This window comes from Vidua macroura, chromosome 2 (assembly GCF_024509145.1).
Source record: "Vidua macroura isolate BioBank_ID:100142 chromosome 2, ASM2450914v1, whole genome shotgun sequence".
NCBI lineage: Eukaryota > Metazoa > Chordata > Aves > Passeriformes > Viduidae > Vidua > Vidua macroura.
Window position 1 is genome coordinate 90985621 of NC_071572.1, and position 15215 is coordinate 91000835.

The 15215-nt window shown below is 35.4% G+C and overlaps 1 protein-coding gene across 3 annotated transcripts in view; it reads left to right on the forward strand.

Moving 5' to 3' along the window:
- SGCG (sarcoglycan gamma) overlaps window positions 1-15215 on the forward strand; it is a 104110-nt gene that overhangs the window by 24559 nt on the left and 64336 nt on the right. For 2 of the 3 annotated variants that reach the window (XM_053969429.1, XM_053969437.1), the window contains exon 2: window positions 5957-6048. The gene's annotated coding sequence lies outside the window, so the exon portion shown is untranslated. Of the gene's footprint in view, window positions 1-5956; window positions 6049-7928; window positions 8006-15215 lie in introns of those variants that run through there. The other variant, XM_053969444.1, reaches the window with a different exon arrangement.

The following is a 15215-nucleotide window of genomic DNA, read 5'->3' on the forward strand; positions in this document are numbered from 1 at the left end:
ATATAATGAAGGTTTCATGGGTTGAGATAAGGACCAGGAAAGATCACTCACCAAATACCGTCATGGGGAAAATAGACTTGATTTGGGGATATTACTGAACTTACTACTAACAAAATCAGAGCAGGATAATGAGAAGTAAAAACAAATTTTAAAAACACCTTCCCCTACCTCTCTCTCCTTCTCATCTCTACCTCCTCCTCCTCCCTAGCAGTACAGGGAGACAGGGAATGGAGGTTACAGTTAGTTCATCACATGTTGTTCTTGCCACTGCTCAGGGAGAAGTCTCTCCTTTGCTCCAGTGCAGGGTCCCTCCCACTACAGGAGACAGTTCTCTGTGAACTTCTCCAACGTGAGTCCATCCCATGGGCAACAGTTCTTCACAAACTGTTGCAGTGTGAGTCACTCTTCCATGGGATGCAGTCTTTCAGACACAGCCTGCTCCAACATGGGTCTCCCACCAGGTTACAAGTCCTACCAGGAAACCTGCTCCAGCATGGATGCCCATGGATGCCCTCTCCACGGGTTTGCAAGTCCCTGCCAGGAGCCTCTCCAGCATGGGCTTCCCATGGGGTTACACAGCCTCCTCTCAGGCATCCACCTGCTCCAGTGTGGGCTCCTCCATGGGTTCCAGGTGGATCTCTGCATCCTTGTGGATCTCCATGGACTGCAGGGGCACAGCTGCCTCACCACAGTCTGTACCAAGGGCTGCAGGGGAATCTCAGCTCCAGTGCCTGGAGCACCTCCTGCCCCTCCTTCTGCACTGACTTTGGTGTCTGCAGGGTTGTTCCTCTCCCATATTCTCACTACACTACTCTTTGGTCATAGTTACATCTGCCCAATAACTGTTTTTTCCTTCTTAGATATGTCATTCGTGATTGACCCAGCCTTGGCCAGCAGCAAGTCTATTTTGGAGCTGCCTGTCATTGGCTCTGTCAGACATGGAAGGAGCTTCTGGCAGCTTGTCACAGAAGCCACTTCTGCAGCCCCTGTGCTATCAGAACCTGTCCATGCAAACCCAATGTGTAACTGTGTTTTGTTAACCAAAGTTTGCCCAGGCTTTCAATCCTTTGCTGGATTGACTCTGTACCTCTATGGTAAATGTGTTAACTATTTCTTGGGAATTTAAAAGTGAGAGACTCAGTTTTGCAGTCAAAAATGGAAATGCTATAAAATACTGTATACTTCTGGATTCCAGAATAATAGCTAATATGTCCGGGGTTTAGGCTATTTTACTCTGTAGCACAAGAGTGCTTTTTATTGTGCCTTTTCTCACCCTCCACCCCATTTTTGGCATTTTAAAATTCTAGGGCTTTTTTCCTCTGGCATTCTTTTAGTGAGTCATAGGGTGTAGTATGATTTTGATTGCAAAATTAATAGCAATCTACTTCAGAATAGCTTTACAATGGGAACTTGTAAAAGGAAAAATCATTGATCATTCAGGATTTTATAGTATAGTTTTAAAGGAAAAGTAAAATGCTTTGGGAACATTGCTTTTTCTTGACTACCAAAAAAAGCCACAGGAGATAATCAGTATTGGATAAAAGCTTTTCCTACACTGACTGCAAGACATTAATTCTTAGGTTGTTTTTCTTTTTTTGCAAGTACTTTTGATATTTTGTAAGCTGAATCTGTGCAACAAAAGAATTTAAAGAAGCTCTCTTTAGGTTTCATAACAAATTGTTAAGAATGTGTTAATTTCTTTATACTAAACAGCCAGTCCTACTTAGTCTCTTTCTTTGAGCATACATGCTGGTCTGTAGTATGACCATCCTAAAATAACTTTTCCCTCTTGATTAACAAGGAAGAAGCACTGTTTTTATACTGCATTGTTTCAGTATTAAATAGATTTCAATCTTTTTATCACCTTTATTGAATGCTGAAGTTTAAAGAAAATTAAACTAATGCAGATTCCTCCATAATTGAATATTCAGTTTCTCCAAATATAAAATTAGCATCCACTAAATTCTGAGCATTCTATCTGTCAGGGCACAAGTTCTGGGACAATGGTTTCTGTTATAGAGTTCTGGCCAGAGCACTGTAATTTCCATGGTTTCACTTCTCTTCTTCTAAATTTTTTGAAACTGGAGACATTTTTCTTGTGTGCCTTAATTTTCTTTTTTTTTTCTTTCTGGGAAGATGCACGGTGGTACTGAATGAGAATGCTATTCTAACTAATGAAGTAGACACTGAGTAACTGGATTTAAACAAGAGTTTTATGTCTTCAATATGCTTTTGTTTCAAATGCAAATTAGATTAAAGCTTTATTTCTCAGAGTTAAATATATGCTATGTTACTGAAAAATAATATTTAATAATATAATGGCAGACTTTTATATCTCTTGATCACCAGTACTTCTTCTCTGTCAGTGAGTAGGGAAGGAAACAAGAAGAATTAAAGAAGATAAAAGAAATAGGAAGAAAGCAAAAGAGAGTGTTAAAATCATTGTATTCTTTAGGGTTTGTATCTGTACAAGCCATTATGTGATATGAGAATATGGGTAGAGAGGCAGGGCTTCAAAGACCTAACAAACTTGTTCTACCATGGAGGAACAATCATTCCGTTTTCTGTTTCATACAGCCACCTGCACTGGGTGACAGCCATGTGTTTCACTTGAATGCCTCAGAATTCAGATATCCCAAGGCAGACTAGACCATCCTGCTCTGGACATTTAGGGCATTTGGGGTCTTGATTTTGTTTTTAGTAAAGGCCAGATGATGTAAGAGGAAATGTTATGAGCAGAGAACAGGAAATGTGGTTCTCTGTTGCTTGTCAGTGCTGTTGACATCTGTTGTAGAAGTGATTTGACATACTCTATGGAATAGAATTGTAAATACACTATTCTGCCTGTCACAGAGTGCTCGCTGATGGAGCTGTGAGTAGGTGCAAAATGAATCATATCCTAAAATAAAAGTCCCAATGCACAAAATAGCACACCGATTAAAAAGTGTTTTGCTCCACCCTCCTGTCCAGATTATTAGAGAGTTTCATATGAACCAAAGTATATGTTTCTGTATGTTTTAGTAAGTATACCGAGAAAAAAAACATTTCTGATTTCATTCCAGAGAAAAAGCTAACAATTAATTTCCTCAAGTTAACAGTATTTGCACTTCATGCTTAGGAGAATTCTTGAATTATACCAACAATGCAATGGGACAAAATCATTTCAAATCTGCTTGGACATTTAGTATTTGGTGGGATTTTTCCTCCTTGATACTTACTTAGGCAACTTTTTCTGCTTTTAAAGAAGTGCTATAGCAAGGTCACTCCATTGTGTCTTCTGGTCTGCCTAAGCTTCAGAATCCAAATTAATCTTTTCAGCTGGCTCTTTGAAAGGGTCTACAAACATGAGCTTTCTTGTTTGCTCTTAGAAGATAAATTTATCCCTACTTACCTATATTCCAGGGCAGTTGTCAAGCTCATTTTTGCACGGAGTACAGTGGTGAGCACAGAGTACAATGCAGCTTTTCACTTGTTGCTTCACTATGTAATCTCTTTAAAGGTTTATGCAGAATTATACTCACAGAATGAAGTCTTTTTTAATCAGTGTGTGTGAAGATGCAATCCAAATAGAAGATACCATTTAACACATCCTTCCTCCCAAAAAAACCTTAACTAGCTCTCTGTGACTGTTTGAAACAGTTCTATATAAATTAATTTTGTGTCTATGTGAATTTGAAAAGAGATTGAGTAGAGCTGGTAAACAATAAGCAAAAAAAAAATTATTTTTCTGGACCCGCTGAGTGTACAGGGGAGGAAAGATGACAGAACGCATCAAAAAGTGGGATAGAGAAAAGGGGTGTGGCAGCAAGGAACAGAAACCTAACAGCTGAAGCAGCGATTCAAACGCTGTTAAGGGTGACCAGGCAATAGACCCACAGCCAGCTATTCATGCTGACAGATGAAAAAATTTCCTAGAAACCAGACCTGCCATGCACTGACAAACAGGGCAGTTGGATACTGAAAAGTTCTTTAATTTTCATATTGTCTTGCATAGTACTTTTCAGATTTTTCTCTTTTAGTTGTTAATTCTTTAGGATAGATATTCCAAGTTTCAAAGCTGTTTCGAACCTCCTTATAGATACCATGTAATGGAATGGTCTAAGCAGATCTCCCTCAAAGCCTTATTTTTTGGGGGGGGTTGTACTGGGTTTATATTTTAAAAGATTCCTATTGGAGTATTTTCCACTTTGTAACTCTTTAAAACAATTGCATTTTTGTAGATCTAATTGGTGTAAGAGTAACTTTCAAGTGTTTCTTTCTGTTTATATGGGAAAGATATAAGGCTCTTTTGGCTCACTCTTCTGCTCAGGTTTAGAAGATTAAATCCTATTTTAAATATTCACCATAGCCCTATCCTTAGGACTCTCAGTCTATCAATAAATGAACAGCTGTTTTATCCATTAAATATTTGAAAAGCACATTAAACATAGCCAATTCAAAATGCTTTGGAAGGAAACACTAGAAAAATTCTTTCTAACACTTCTTGCTTGGTATCACAGTGGAGTCTCTAACATAGTGGGAGGTCAGGAGAACAGGAAAACATCATTTTTGAAAAGGTGCTTTTTCTGTGGCATCAGTATTCAAGCTCATGAGTAACTAAAATGCCCAAGAACAGAGGATACTTGGATATTTCCCCTCTGTTATTGGTAGTCTAGAGATTTCTGGTAAATAATTACTTTTTAATATTTTCTGGCCATTATTACAGTTATCCCCCACTTTAGTTGTTTTAGAATTTAGTTAATTTTTGGGTTTGCATTCATACTTTTTTCCCCAAGGTTTCTGCCATTTTATCTTTAAATTTGCTTTTGCTATACTACTTGACCTTTCTGAACCTTTACCAAGGTATCTTTTAATATTTCATATGTCAAAACTCCTGTTTCATAGAATCTTTTAGGCTGAAAAAGATTTCTGCCGTCATCTGGAGTTACACATCTGTACAACCTAATTTTAGTTATTTTTAGTGTTTTCCACATAATCACAGTATTTCAGATAAGTTCTATTTCCTATACAGGCTAGAATATTCTTGTTTCCTGAATACCCTTTGCTTACCAAATCCTTATCACCACTTAAATACCCTTTGCCTTCCCACTGCTTTTCACAGTCTTTAAACACCTCACGGACTTGAAAAATATCTGACAGGACCAAATGTCTTCTATGTCCTTTCTAGTTGGATGAATTACTTAAACTGATACCTGATAGTGTCTTCTCCACCACTGTGTTGTTTTGTACTTTGAGAAATAAGCAGATGTTCTTGAAATCTTACAGGCATACATCAAACACTTGTTAAAAAAAAAAAAAAAAAAAGAGAGGGAAAAAATGTAGAATTGGTTACAGTAGCAGAATATTGAAACCATAGTTTCTGTTGAGTTTTTTTCCTGAGATGAGTTTGCAAGTGCTTCTAGTTAGTCAGGTGCTGGCATGGGTGGACTTGGACAATGTGGAAGATAAATACATCTCCTTAGTTACCTTTCCAGAAAGGTAAATCCAAATTGAAAAGGAGGTTTGCAGTTTTGGGGTGAGGAATGGGATATCAGCATTCTTGAACTGTGCAGAAAATTAGGGAGGAGGGGGAGAAAGATTTAGATTTTGTACAAATGCAATGTAACCCCATAATTTAATAGATTGTTCATTATACTAATGGATTCCAATCTTATAGTTTGAAACAGAAATATTTTTTATTACTTTGCATATAGATTTTTGACTAATGTTTATTTTGCATTTACTGTAAACTCTGCTATCGTGAATATTTGCAGTCCAAACAGCTATTGGGTATCCAGTGTTTCATTTGTTTGTGTCACAGTTTTAAACTGAGTGAACTTTGGCCTATCACTTGTAAGATGTTGTCAGTTGAAGTAGTGAGGAAGGCAGCTCATCTTATATATATATATATATCTTATTTTTTCTCCATACTCAAGCAAAATTTTGCTTTCTCTTTCCCTTCTGTGCATTTAAATAGGAGGACAGCTGCCTTCAGATGGTACAGAACTCACTGACAGTTGCTCTTGCTTCAGTCCTACTTCATGAGAACTTCAGAAGTTACTAACTGAGGTATTTATTTGTTCTTTTCATTTTTTCAAGTTTTAATTTTGTAGAAATTAGTTATGTGGAAGAGCAGGATAAAGGAGACAGCTAGACTAGGAAGAGAAATCGTATATGGAAAATAGCACAAAGTTCTGTCATAAAGAGACCTACTGGGCAACAGGATCTAATTTTTCAATAGCTAGGCACTATGTTAGTCAATCTTTTTTATATGTTTAGAAATCAAATAATTACAAACATGCTAAAAGAAAGCATGTTGTAAATGCAGTTAAAAACACTGGCGTATTGAGGGTCATGTACCCAGTTTTAGCCAATCCTCTAATTTTCTCCAAGAATGGGCAAAAGATTTTGCAGAAAATCCCTAGACATGAATATCTAATTACCTAAATAATGAACCTTTCAAAACTGTCCATCATTTTTAGGTTTCTTCCTCTAATATTTAAAAGGAATTTCAATTGAAGAGAAGTTTTGGTATTAACACAACATACAAATGCTTTCCTCACACTTTCTTTCATACAACCCCAAGATTAAATACAAAATGTGTTTTTAAAATATTGCTAAATATTTTTATTGGAAATATTTGTCATTTTTGGCAGATACCAGTGAATTAATTTATTTGCAGAGAAAAGAACACCATTTGTATATGTAAACAGAGTCTGATAAAGGATTTATGGCCACAGAACTCATGAAGGGAAAAAAGTATCTTGTAAGCCTGTGATCAGCTGGATTTGTGTCAGTCCTAAATTTATGATCTGCAGCTGTTAAATATGTGATAGGAGCTTTGTCTTCTAAGGCATGATGACAGTGTGAGCACAAGGCTGAGAAAAAGGAAACAAAATGCTTTGAGAAATGAAATTGTCCAGATGTGGGTGATGTTTGCAATGCTTCATATAGCACAAACCTTTTATTCTGTAAATCTTACAAATGTATATTTTAATGCTTTTTAAATTGTGGAAAGCTACCAGTGCAGGTTCTAACATACCTGAGGTTGAACAAGAAGTATGCTGGTCAGTGTTTGTGTAGGCAGTGTAATGTAAGCGGTGCCAGGCTGGAATTTTTTTTTCTGCATTTGAGAGCTCAAAGCTTTAATGATACCAAAAAAAAACCAAAAAAACAAAAAAAAAAAAAACAAAAAAAAAAAAAAAAAAAAAAGATGTCTTGTAACTTCTATAATGTCTGAAATCTGAAAATATGTAATATATGCAACTTTTTTTTTATATAGCTCTAGTATTTATGTGTGTCTATGCATGTATATGCATCTGTGTTTTAGATACCAAGATAGGCTTAACTTCTTGGAAAGATTGGTAATTGTTAGTATGGTTCTTGTACAAAATTTATATGTGCTATTATAGGTGTATACAATATCTGTATTTCCTTTTTTGAAGAAACTTTTTATATGCCAGCCAGTATATGTTATAGCTAGAATAATGTTAGTATTAAAATGAAAAGTTTTCAGAAAATGAACTCTTAAAATTCAGTTGGGATGTTACATACAGATTCAGAAAAGAAAGCAGAAGTCTTTTTTGTCTCTAATTTTGCATTGAGTGCTGTTAGCAGCCAGCTCTGATGATGGTTTTTACGTGCAGCTTCTATGGAGTGCTCACAGTCTCAGATTTTAATAAAGAAGTTGGCGTTACGTGACAGGCTGAGCGATTTCAGTGCATGTTATTGGATTGGTTATGTCTTACCATAAGTTCATTTCTGGAATCAGTACACAACTGTTTTAGCAGTAGAATTAACCGCTTATGTCACAGATTATAATTAGCTGTGTCTGTGTGCCAGAGCAACAGAATGGAATGCAAAACATAGCCAAACATGTGAACGAATTTTCTTCCAGTGATATTTGGCCAGACCTAAAATATCTTCCACTCCAGATCTGAAAGTAGTGGAAAAGTTAGACAATTCTCTCTTGGAAAGAGACTGATTGTAGTTTTTTCACAAGTCCACATTGTTTCAAATCTCCAAGGTAAGTAGCAATTTTTAAAATTTATTTTTATATTTGTATTAAAACATTAGCATGTTAACAAGTGAGTTCTTTTTGTTTCTTCTTGTTACATGGTTGTATTGAGCTTCTCCCCATCTAAGTTTCTGTGCCACATTTCAGACTGATTTTGTCCTTATTTAAGGATCATTTTGATGCTTATGTGGTTTGTTTTAGGGCATAAATTATGTATTCATTTTTAACTACAATTATTATTTTTGATTCAGATAGTTTATTTATACTTGTTTTTACAATTAAGTGTAATATTAAGTTTCATAGTATAAATCTGCACTTCTGTAATATTAAGAAGCTAAATTAAAAATTTTAAGTTTAGTAACTTTTAAATCTTTTACAGTATCATGTTACTGTACTTACATAAATATCTGATTTGCAGTAGTAAACCTCTGATGCGTGTAGCTGTATATTTCTCTGTTTATTTATCACATACCAAAAGTTAAATTTAGTCGACAATTGATCCATGGTTCTGCTAAACACTTCTTGATTGGTTCTGGGATAAAACCTCCCACCTGAGGAATTGTTACCAAAATTGTTTCTAACTTCTGTGAAACATATTTAAATTAATATAGAGCATTTAATTATGTGTGTACAGAACTCATTTTGCAAGTGTGTAATCTCCTTGAATTCAAATACATTTTCTTGTGGATAATTTCTCTGCCTGAAAGAAAATTACCAACTAGGTATCAGTGGATTACTGACTCATTATCAAATGATTTTTTGGATGATACTTGGTGTCTTGCCACCAAGTGATGCTTGCACTGCATACAAAATCATGAATCTGAATGAGCACATAAGTTCCTAAAACAGGATATTGCCAAAGTATAGGAATGTGATTTTAATGCATCAACACCAGTCAGCTAGGTTCCTTTTACCAAGATACGGGTGTTTTTAATGTATCTGTCTTAAATCTCCTCCTACTTCAGGAGGAGGTGAATCACGTCCTAGAAGTGTCTGTCTATTTCCATTTTCTGTGGAGGGGGCCTGGGTAAGTGTGGCTGATGTTGCCTGTTTTTGGAGAGATGAATTTTTGGTCTGCACAGCCACTTCCAAAAGAGTAGTCCATTTGAGTGAACTATAGGATCTTTGTACCATACAGTTCTGGAAGTTTGCCATGAGTTAAGATTTTGGAAGTTTTGTTTGTGATACAGTCACAAATGATGCCACTTTGGCTGAGATGGATTTCTATTTATCTTCTAAACAAATGTTCTGTTAGATACACCCCTCCTTTCTATTATGTAATGAAGAAAAAATGCTCCTGGAATACCACCAAAGGATAAGAACAACTGCATGGGGTTAAATTAAAAGTAAGAGTCTAAATTAAGCCCAGCATTAGAGGGAACCACTTAAAATCCCTTTTCCAAACCTTCATGCTTTTGCTAACAGCCTGCAGCTCTTTCCTGGTTGAAAACTCAGTGCTTTAAAGCATGTTATATTTTGAGTTTTGTTTATAATCATAAGACACAAAGTTATGTGTACAAAGATCTTCTTGCTTGAATAGCCTCATGAGATTTTTTTTCCTTCCTGTAGAAAGTAACACCTTGTACATTAAATACAAATCCCAGATCCTAACCTCTTACTGTTTCTAATTATTTTCATGACTGGGAATTAAGTAAGCTGGATTTCCTGTGGACATATTTCTCAGAGTTGATTGTCTTACATGTTTAACAAGCAGTGACTGAAGGTTTTTTGTAACAGAGACATTTACAAGGTCTTTTTCTCACTTCAGTTTTCTGATATTTTATAAGGTCTTCATGCCCATTGCAGTTCCTCAGTAAAGACATAAACAGGGATTCTTATTTTCTCTGTTACCTCATTTTCAGAAAGTTTACAGGAATGTAGTATTTGAGGCATCTGCTTGTCTGTTGAATTTCGTTGAAATTGGCCAAGAAACTCATAAACTATTGAAGAAGGCAGGGAAAATGAATGGGAGACAGATGATTTAGACATTGACATAGGGTTTGGTTGCCTTTTTATTTATGAAACCAGGCTAAAAGCATCATGGCAGTTTGGATAACAGGTTAATTCAATATCCTGGTCAAATTTTCAGCTCGGGTAATAGTATTCTCACTATTTAATTAATCTTTGCTTTGGCTACCTGGGCCAGTCTTCTCATTAAACTTTTCTGAATATCTGCCAAAAGCTGTTAAACAGCTGCTGCATTTCATGCCATGGTTGGTTATGTTTCTATGGTGGATGAAGTCTGTATAAGACTGCAAAGAGAAATATAAACTGAAATACATAAATATTTTTTAAATGGAGTGTGGTATGTACTGAAGTGTTGGATAATGCTGATGGCAGCCATAAAACACATGCTTTTCAATACGGTGTATGTCTGTTTGTGGATATGTTCATCCTGAAGGTTGCCTGTAAGAATCAGGTATATATGTATTTTCAATAAAGGGATGTAGGGATGGAATCATCTTGTAGTAATGACTGTTACAACTCTTCAGTTCCTCCTCTTTTATTTTCTATGCTGTCAGTGCTCTGAGGAACAGAAGTTTTAGTACCTTTGCTTCACCTTACCTTTTCCCAGTATTTCAAGTGCCAGATACTAAATTTTATACAGACTTTTTGCATCCTTGCCTTATTAGTTGTGGATAGTAGTGGCTTTCAGAAAAGGCTGACAGTGTAGAGTACAACAGCCTGTTTCATGTTAAAGTTTCACATAGATCCTACCTTGAATTTCCAAAGCTGTTAGACCTTTCTGAGAAGCATGCAGGCTCCTGATGGAAGTAGACATGTCTGCAAAGTTCCACTGCACCCAATTTTCTCAGTTTTGGGGAAAAGGATTTTAAGTGAGAGGCAGTAATAATTAAAAAAAAAAAAAAACATGTTCTGTTGACTCCAGACTACTGAAACTATAATAAAATGGAAGAATTTCTTAAAAAAAGAAATGCTCTGGAATGAAGCTGAATCAGTAGAGCACAGCTGTGGTAATGAACCCTAACCACAGGCCAGGCTACGTTAGCAATGCTTTAGATATCAAGCTCCTTCCAAAGGCCTCTTCCAGTCCAGCTTTGAACTGAAATAGATGATCTCCAGAGGTCTATTGCAGCCCAATTTTTTTCTAGGATTCTCAGAATTTGTTCAGATTTTCCTAAGTATTCACTTTATTTTTATTATTAATTACCTACTGATTTTGTTTAGTCACCTGGCTGTCTTACTAGCTGGTCCATTCGGCAGTGCTTCAGAGTTCATTGAAGAGGGCATCACAATTTAATAAAAATGTGACATTGGTAGCTAGCATTGGTAGCTAGTATTCTCAAGCCACATAAAGTTGCTGTAAATCAATGAGAATTAACTGTAATATTTCACTTTTACTTGGAAATACAAGGAAGGGAATAGATGGATTCAAAACTTAAAGCTAAAAATCTAACAGTGAGTATTTAATATCAGCATTCCCTATGAGCTGAAAAGCCACGGGAGGATATTTGTATGCCTGGCAGAAAAGGTTGCTGTTATTGATTGCCTGAGTGAAAGTTTTCACAGTAGGGATAATAAAATGATAAGACAGATTTCAGTATGTGAAGGAAGAAGAGGTTGATTTGAGTTTGACCTGAGTGCCAAAGAAGAAAGTGAGCATGGTGAACAATCCCAAAAGCCAGCATGGTTGAAGCCAAGAACGCAGTGTCAGGTTTGCTCCCTCCACATTCATGTGAGTGTCCTTATATGCATTGTGCCTTTGTAGTACACCCCAAGACTTCCAGCATATATTCTGGTGCTGCAAAAAGTGAGGGCTGAAGTGGTCCAAGCTTCCCTAGAGGGTACCCAGAGCCATGTCTTATGTAGTATGGATGGGTGTGGCATAGAATTTTGTGGAGGTGGAGCCAAACCCTTTGTAGGGTGGACAGCAAGACCAAGATAAGACATGGTAGTCCTGTGCTGCCCATGCTACTTTTCAGGCTATTTTTCTAGACTTAAGTGCTCAAACAGACCTGATGTAGCCTGTACACCAAAAAACTTGCCTAATTTTCAGCCCTACTGTTTGGTATAAGAAAAGATTTTTTTTTCCCAGCCCCAACACTTCTCTTCCCTGTAACATTCTACTTGTAGTTTTGTTCTGTTATGGTAGGTATTTCCCACTTAATGAGAATACTGATGATGTCTGCTGAAAACTGTTATCTTGCTTAAACACGGAACTGCATTAGAAAATAGTTTATTTAGTTTTGAATGATTTCATGAGTCATTTGATAATTATGTTCAATGCATATGTGAAGATAGTGCTTCCAAAAACAGAAATGCAGTTCTTATATTGACAAAGTTGTTTAAGACTATTAATGTATTGTCATAACAGAGAAAAAAGCTTTTCTAAGCTATATTTGATAAAATTACTGTATTTATTTGAGTACCCTCCATTCTTTCTGAATTGAATATTTTGTTGAAATTCTGTTAGTAACAACTTTCACAATCTGTGAGAGTACTTACTTTTTAAATGTATATTATAATATTATTGATTTTGCTTTTAGTTAAACATCTGTTGAACTGATAGTATTGTGATTCACACCTGGTGATTTGTTTTAACTGATTTTAGTCACATTTATGGAAGAAAAAGCTGTATCCCTTTAGTCATATTGAAAACATCTAAAATATTGTTTAAATTGGGAACATTAATGTGACTGTCTTGCTGTATCAGAAATCCTAAGGCACCTAATAACAAATGGCTTTAACTCAAGAAAAAATTCAAAGTTAAGATTCAAAAAATTATGTAGAAATAAGCTTTGATTTAGGATTGTTTTGTAAGTGAAGAGTATAAATGGCTAGAATGCAAAATAAGATAAAGGCAGCAGAAAGCAAAATTAATCAATATTCCTTTACATTATCAAAAGGTTCCATCTTTTTGTACCTTTTTCTTTTCTTTTTTAACTTTCTTCAGTATCCCTAGGTACTTCCTCATTCTCCCCATATTTTACAGTCTCCACTTATACATTTCATGTTTGTTTCCTGAGTGTACTCACTACTTAACCTTTTTCTCTTATCCTCAAGTGTCTACTCACAGTGTTTATTTTACTGTAATTAAAATGTGGGGAGTTTTTTACGTATCTGATCTTATATTTTGTTAATTCACATCTAAAAAATAATAAAAACATTTTTAAGACAATTTTCCCCTACCAAAAGAGATCTCCACATTGTGGTAGATGATTTTAAATTTCAGCTGAATTTATCCAGCATTTTCGTTAAATAGAAATAATAGATTCTAAAGCTTTGAGGGCACTCTGCTTATGTACACCAGAGACTGACAAAAATCTCTTAGTTGTCCTTATGTTGAACTAAAGCTTTTTTGAAAAGTGATTACCTTCCAGAAATGTGTGTGACATTGTTCTCCCGCTGCTAAGTAGGAAATCAGGATCTATCCTAGGCAGAGTTTAGCTACCCAGTTGGTAGAGAACAGTCCAAATCACTGCAAACCTGGACTAGGCAAACCTGCAGGCACTAAGATAACAGCGTCGTTTATCTTTATCTTGCCATCAGAAACTTGCATATTTTTCCAGAATTTGAGTTTAGGGAGGCCTGATTTGCAGCTCTTGGTTCTCTGATAATATCTGAGGCTACAAAAACTGATTGATTGGTCAAGCACTAGTGTCCAAATCTGAGGAACAAACAATGTGTAACTGAAGTTTAAAAAGACAAGTAATACTTGTGCTCTATGAATGTCTTTTCTTATGTATGTCTAAAGAATAACTTTAGAAACTTCAGACATACTTTCTGGAGAAGGCAATATGCTTGTTATTTGATCCAAATAGGAATTGTTTTCCAATTACTCAAATTAGAATCTTTAAAATGAAGAAATCTTTAAAATTAAGAAAAATAAATCCTACATTTCAAATTATACTATTTGATTTACATCAGTAAATAATCTCTCAACTAAAGTTAAGGATTTTAGTAATACCTGCTGATTTCCATTTTGGATTAAATACTTTGTATGGAAAATTCTGCTTTGAAATACAAGGAGTGTATATGTTATGTCAAATAAGAGATCTTTTAGTTTATCTTGGAATGCCTACATACTTAACAGGTAATTTGGGTTTTGTCGATGCTTCATTTGTTTTTACAGTTAACTGAAAGATCAGCTATGTCTTTCTTATAAGTTTTAATCCAAGAACTGGTATACTGATCAAAAACAGTATTTATACACTTCTCCATGTTCTTCATTTTCTGTTTCTTGCATTGCATTATTGCTTTGTCACCATTGCTTAGAAAGAAACTTAGAGATGGTTGCTGCTAAACAGTTGGAGTCAACATCACCAAAAAAGGCTTCTGCAGTACAAGTCTTTTGATGATGTCCTTATGTGTCTATTGCATGTTTAAAATAATTGGGTTTTCCCCTGTGTAAGTAAAAATAAGTAATAAAGTTGTTATGACCAGGACTACAAAGCAACAGGAACACATCATTTTGTAGTCACTGACATTTAAAATTCATCAGAAAAGGACAGAGGTTTAAAGTGTATAATGAGACACAGTATATGTAGGAAAGCATTTTGCTTCCCTTGCTACTGAAAAAATGAATTTTGAATCTTTAGTTTAGCTACATTTGACTTGTCAAAAAAGATACAGTTTTACTTTCCAGATGCAAGGTCAAATTATTCTGTTGTATGTTTTAAAATACATATGTGATTAATCACTTGAACTAGGGAGGGAAAACTTCAGGATTAATTTCCATCTCTTGCTTCCACATCTAGTTCTATTCCTCCTTTTGTGTATTTTTATTTCAATTTTTTTTTAAAAAAAGCTTCACAGAATAGCAGTATAACTCCATTTTCTACATGAAATAATTTATCAAGGCTAAATAAACTGCTTTTCAAGGTCCACAACCAACACAGGAAAGCATCGAAAAAGGGAGATATTTTGTAATTGTGCTGAAGTCTGCTAAGTGAAGTGGAAGTATACTTCTCAAGAGGTAACAGCATTCTACCTGGAAGTAGCACTTTCATAAAAGCAGCAGCAAGACAAGGAAAAAGAGGGAAAAGTTATGCCAATGTGTATGTCTTATGTACTTAAATAGAGCTATTTGCTTTCACTGTCACCTCTTCCCAGCTCTGATGACATGATATACTTTTCCTGTAAACAACACTGAGGATAATGTTAAAGAGCTTTTGCTAAAAGCTCTCTAAAACAGGACTTGCTTTAGGAACACTATTTCTATAAGATACATTTTGGCCTTGCTGCTGGTAATCATTGT